Genomic DNA, 5,865 nt, shown 5'->3' on the forward strand with positions numbered 1-5,865 from the left:
AAGTTGGTGTTTTTGGCCCAGGAACAGACATCAAAGAAGCTTTCATCGACACTGGCAGATTGATTTCCTTTCAAATTATTATCCAATCTTGGCCGTTCCTGTGCAGCAACCTTCTCTGTCACTTGGTTCTCGTTGGTACAATCCAGTGCAATGTTTCTACTAAGCTGTGAGCTACCCAACATTCAGGGGGTAATGTCACCTGCACTTTCCAGGCAAATACTGTCCCTTTCATTCCTGTCTTCAGCTCACCCAACACCCCAGGCACAGTTGTTAATTTGAAATGTCAACACCCAATTACAATACACGCACCATTCATGATGGTGTAAGGTAATTGGGTAGGATGGGGGTATGAGATTGGATGGTCAGATGGCGAGGGGTATGATGGGGGGGGAGGGATGCAGGTGGTCACTGGGGCGGTCAGGTGGTCAGTGTGGGGGTAAGATGGGCTGGAGGCTGTCAGGAGGTCAGTGGGGGGTAGGATCGGTCAGGGGGTCAGTGGGTTGGGGAGTTGGCTCATCAGTGGGAAGTTGGGTGGCCAGTGGAGAGTAAGATGGGTTGGGGGCGTTGGTGGTTAGTGGGGGTGGGGGTCAGGAGGTGAATGGGGATTCTCGGGTGGTGACTGGGAGAGCTGGGTGGTCAGTTTGGGGGTGGTGGGTGGCCAGTGGAGTGGTAGGAGGGGACAGGTGGGTCAAGTTGTCAGTGGGAGGTCGGGTAGTCAGTGCAGGGAGGTGTTAGGTGGTCAGTGGAGGGTACGGGTGGTCAGTAAGGCTTGGAAGTGTAGTCGAGGACTCAGAAAAGTAGTCAGGTGAGGGTGTAGTCAGTGGGTTGGGAGGTTAGCTGGGGGTGGGGGATATTTGGGGGGCTCAGGAGGGCAGTTAGGAGGTGGGGAATGTAATCGTGGGCGATGGGATAGTTTGGGGTTCCCATAGGGGTGGGTCAGTACTATAGTTACCAAGGAGCTAGAAGTCATTTTAATTCTTCTAACTTTTCCTCGGTAACGATTCTGCTAAGAGAATCAGAGTATTGGATGGTTGCCAGTGCAGAGTAATGGCCCATGAAAAGTTTGAACTTCCTGGGCAATCCCCATGCAGTCCTGCCCAAGGGGTACCTCCTGGCATCAGCCCCTGAAGATGAAAAGCTATGGGCCTAAGTTTCGCATTCACCGAAGAACGCAACCAAAATACAAAATACATCTTATTAAATTCTTTCACACAATGCTACGCGTCTGGCAGATATGTAGCATTACAAGAATGGTCCTACAGTTACTCCCAGGTCCCCTGCAGAGGTTCACTTCTCCCCGCCACATCAGATCCAAATTTCCAGTGTTCTTCGACAATCGTTCCACCCCCTGTTTGAGCTTTCCAGATCTGATTACCTCGACAATTCCCCATTACTGAAGTCCTCAAAGTTCCCATCTATTCTGTTCCCTTTCTTTTGAACAGAACCAGCACTCTCACAAGTATCTTGCTTGGTTGCTAACACAAAAACAGTTCGCCTGCTTTCCACAAAAGTAGTAGCTTTCTTTCTGCCTCTCAAACAGCAGTTGTCCTATACTCTGTGAGATACTATGAAGAGGTAGTACAACAGCAGCCTCCACCCGCACTCCCCCCCCCCCCCCAGGGGTTTCTATTTGAATTTCTCTCCCCATGGCAACCTGATCACATGCGCGTGTCTCCGAGTGGAGTTATTCATTCGGAACTCTCTGATGTACTTTGGTTTAAAGCTAAGTTTCAAAATATAACCGTCTGTCAGGTTCAGTGTTCATGATTGAGGCTTTTGATGAGGTAACAGGCATGGTGGATGAGGACACTGCATTTCATGATGTGCACAGGGGCTTTCAAGAGAAGTTTGGTAAAGCCAAATATATTAACTTGGTTAACAAGATTGAGATTCATGATATTCAAGGGGCAGTAACAACATGAATATGAAATCAGCTAAGGGTTAGAAAACAGAATGTTGTAGTGAATGGCTGTTTCTTTTTGGGCCAGAGGGAGATACACAGCGGAGTTTCTAAGGTTCAGTGTTAGGACCCACTGCTGATTTGATACAGGTTAATGGCTTGGAGGTACTGGGCACAATTTTGAAGCTCACAAATGTTATGAAACTCAGAAGTGTAGTAGACAATTAGGAAGATAACAGATGAGTTTAGAAGGATAGATAGAGAGGCTGGTGGATTGGGTGAGCACATTGCAGCTGAAATTCAAGGCAAAAAGATGTGAGGTGATACATTACGGTAAGAGGTATTTTAATGGGGCTTCAAGCTCAGAGAGACCTGGAGTTGTGTGTGCACCAATCTATAATGGAAGTCAGACAGGCTTACTAGAATGGCTCTAGGAATGTGAGATTACAGTTATGGTGATAGACTTGAGAAGAGAAGAAGCGAAGAGGAGATTTCATAGTGGTGTTTAAAATCATGGAGGGTTTAGAAAGAAAAAATAAAGAAAAACTGCTTCATTAACAGTTGAATCAATAACCAGAAGATACAGATTTAAGTTCATTGTCAAAATAACCTCAGGCGACATGAGGAGAGATTTTTTTTATATGACAAATGGTCATGATTTGCAATGAATTGCTTGATCCAGTGGTAGATTGAGGTCAATTGGAGCCTTCAAAAGAAAATTGGATAAATACTCAATGGAAAGAAAAATGTAGGGAAATGGGGAAAGAGTGGGATTAATTAGATTGGTCTTGGTAAGTACCAGTACAAACATGATGGGCTGAATAGTCTTTTTCTGTGTTGTAATATTCAACAATTCCAGGATTCTGATGCAATGCTAAAATGTGGTGTGTATGAAAGGAAAGGGCAAGACACAACAAGGCTTCAAATCTTTCAGTGATTATCTAGAGACAAAGGGACAAATTATCAGTGAACATCTTCTGGCCTGATGGATTAGGTACCAGTATTTTCTTATCGAAAAGCCAGCCTCTCCACATAACTAAAATCTCTCATCCATTGCACTATGTTATTAAATCTGCAACTAACAATTCCCCAACAATTAACTGCACCAGTTGTAAATGCACAAGAGCAGATCCTATCACGTCATTGCTGGGATCTTTGGATTTGATACAATGTGGTTCAATGGGTTGGCCCTCGAAAAGCATCTAATCTTACAGCAATGACATAGAGACAAAGGGACATGTTACAAGCTTATCTCATATGTATCCCCAGGGGCCTAAAGGACAAGAGACCAGCCTTTGGAGCCAGGGATAGTGGGTTCAGGTAGAGCAGGGTTTGGGCCTGAACCAAATATCACAACACATTCTGTAACAGACAGGTAGTGTTTCTCTTATCTGAGCAGCTCCTGTTCTGTCTTCCTTACTTTCTGCTATCACAGTCCAATACAATCTTCCAGTTGTGCACCATCCCAATATTCAGGAAAGAATATCACTGACAGTTTCCAGGCAAATACATTCTTTTTAACTCCTATCTTCAGTTAGCCAACACCCCAGGCACTGTTACTATTTGAAATGTAGACCCTTAATTCTGAATCATGTTATCTGAATTGAGTTTAATCTGTCAATTGTCTACCCATTCCTCCAAGCTGTCTATGTCTTTTGAAGCTGAACATTATCCACAGTTCACAATACAGCGAGCTTTCTGTCAGCAGCAAAGTTTGAAATTGCGGACACCAAGGTCTAGGTCATTAACATGTATCGCCAAGATCAGGTGTCCTAACACCAAATCCTGGAGATCTCCACTATAAACCTTCCTCCAGTCTGAAAAACAACCATTCACAACAACTCTCTGTTTCCGTCACTCAGCTAATTTTGTATCCATGCTGTTACTGTCCCTTTTATTCCATCAGCTCTAGTTTTGCTGACAAGTCTGTTGTGAGGCAATTTATCAAATGCCTTTTGCAAATCCATGTACCCACACCAACTCCATTGCTCTCATCAACACACTCTGTTACCTCACCAAAACAAAACCTCAACCAAGTTATTTAAACAGGATTTTCACTAAACAAATCCATGATGATTCCCCTTAAGTAACCTGCATTTGCCCAAGTGACTGTGAATTTTGTACCAAATTATCATTTCACGAAATTTCCACACAATCAGCCTGACTACAATAGACCCTGAAGGAGGTTCAGCTGGACCAATTGTCAATGTACAAGAGACAATCACATCCTGTTACATCATTGTTGGGAGCTTTGGAATTGATAGAATTTGGTTGTGAATGAAAAGAAAGTGCTGGGCCACAAAATACCTTCAGATTTGTCAGGAACTCTTGACAGGAACTGACCTTCTGCCCCATCATGACTCTAGAGACAGACGGATAATCCAATAGCTGCAGCATTGACTCCTACACAGCCCCAGTGGCCTAATGGATAAGGCACTGGCCTCCTAAGCCAGGGATTGTGGGTTCAAGTCCCATCTGGGGTGGAGTGATTTTGGCCCAGAAACAAACATCAATGAAGCTTTCATAAACTCTGGTAGATTGATTTCCTTTCAATTTATCATCCAATCTTGACTGTTCCTGTGCAGCACCCTTCTCTGTCACTTGTTTCTCATTGGTACAATCCAGTGCAATGTTTGTATTAAACTGTGAGCCACCCAACATTCAGGGAGTAAAAACAAAAATACCTGGAAAAACTCAGCAGGTCTGACAGCATCTGCAGAGAGGAACACAGTTAACGTTTCGAGTCTGTATAACTCTTCATCACAACTAAGGGATTGGGTGAAATGTTAGCTGGTAGAGGGGGGTGGGACAGGTAGAGCTGAATAGGGGGCCAGTGATAAGTGGAGGCAAAGAAGAGATGTCAGAGACAAAGGGGTGTTGACGGTGGTGATATTATCTAAGGAAGGACAAGCTAGTGGCAAATGGCCCAGGTTGGGGGAAGGGATCGAAATGGGCTAAAAGGTGGAGATAAAACAATAGATCAAAATAAATTTAAAAATAGGGAAAAGAAAAATATATTTTTAGAAAATTATAAATTATTGAAAAAAGGGGGATCACAAAAGGGGTGGGATTGGAGGAGAGAGTTCATGATTTGGAATTGTTGAATTCAATATTAAGTCAGGAAGGCTGTAAAGTGCCTAGTCGGAAGATGAGGTGCTGTTCCTCCAGTTTGTGTTAAGCTTCACTGGAACATTGCAGCAGGCCAAGGACGGACATGCGGGCATGAGAGCAGGGTGGAGTGTTGAAATGGCAAGCGACAGGGAGGTCTGGGTCATGCTTACGGACAAACCGAAGGTGTTCTGCAAAGCGGTCACCCAGTCTGTGTTTGGTCTCCCCAATGTAGAGGAAACCGCATTGGGAGCAGCGAATGCAGTAGACTAAATTGAGGGAAGTGCAAGTGAAATGCTGCTTCACTTGAAAGGAGTGTTTGGGCCCTTGGACGGTGAGGGAGTAATGCACTTTCCCCCTTTTCATTCCTGTCTTCAGCTCACCCAACACCCCAGGCACAGTTGTTAATTTGAAATGTCAACACCCAATTACAATACACATACCATTCATGTTACCAGATTCAGGGATGAAATAGACACCACTCTTCCTCCAAGCTGGAAGATACAAAGGTTCAAATGCTACCTGGCCCTTCTCTTTATAACTTTTCGAGATCCTGACTCTCTGATTGGAGGGTGTCCTAAGATCATAAGAAATAGGAACAGGAGTGGGCCATTCCGACCATCACACCTGCTCCACCATTCAATAAGATCATGGCTGATCTGACTGTGGCCTTAACTCCACTTTCATGCCTGTCCCCCCACCATAACCCTTGTCTCCCTTGTAGATCAAGAATCTGTCTAACTCAGCCTTGAGTATATTCAATGACCCAACATCCACTGCTCTATGGGGAGGAGAATTCCAAAGATTAATGACCCTCTGAGAGAGACAATTCCTCCTCATCCCCGTCTTCAATGGGA

The 5,865-nt window shown here is 44.5% G+C and overlaps 1 non-coding gene across 1 annotated transcript; it reads left to right on the plus strand.

Annotated features, from left to right (window-relative positions):
* The first annotated feature begins 4,310 nt into the window (after positions 1-4,310).
* On the plus strand, positions 4,311-4,383 carry trnar-ccu. Its single transcript has one exon. It is a non-coding gene; the product is annotated as a tRNA-Arg (tRNA).
* The last annotated feature ends 1,482 nt before the right edge of the window (positions 4,384-5,865 follow it).

Source organism: Carcharodon carcharias, chromosome 18 (genome assembly GCF_017639515.1).
Source record: "Carcharodon carcharias isolate sCarCar2 chromosome 18, sCarCar2.pri, whole genome shotgun sequence".
In the NCBI taxonomy this organism is placed as follows: Eukaryota; Metazoa; Chordata; class Chondrichthyes; order Lamniformes; family Lamnidae; genus Carcharodon; species Carcharodon carcharias.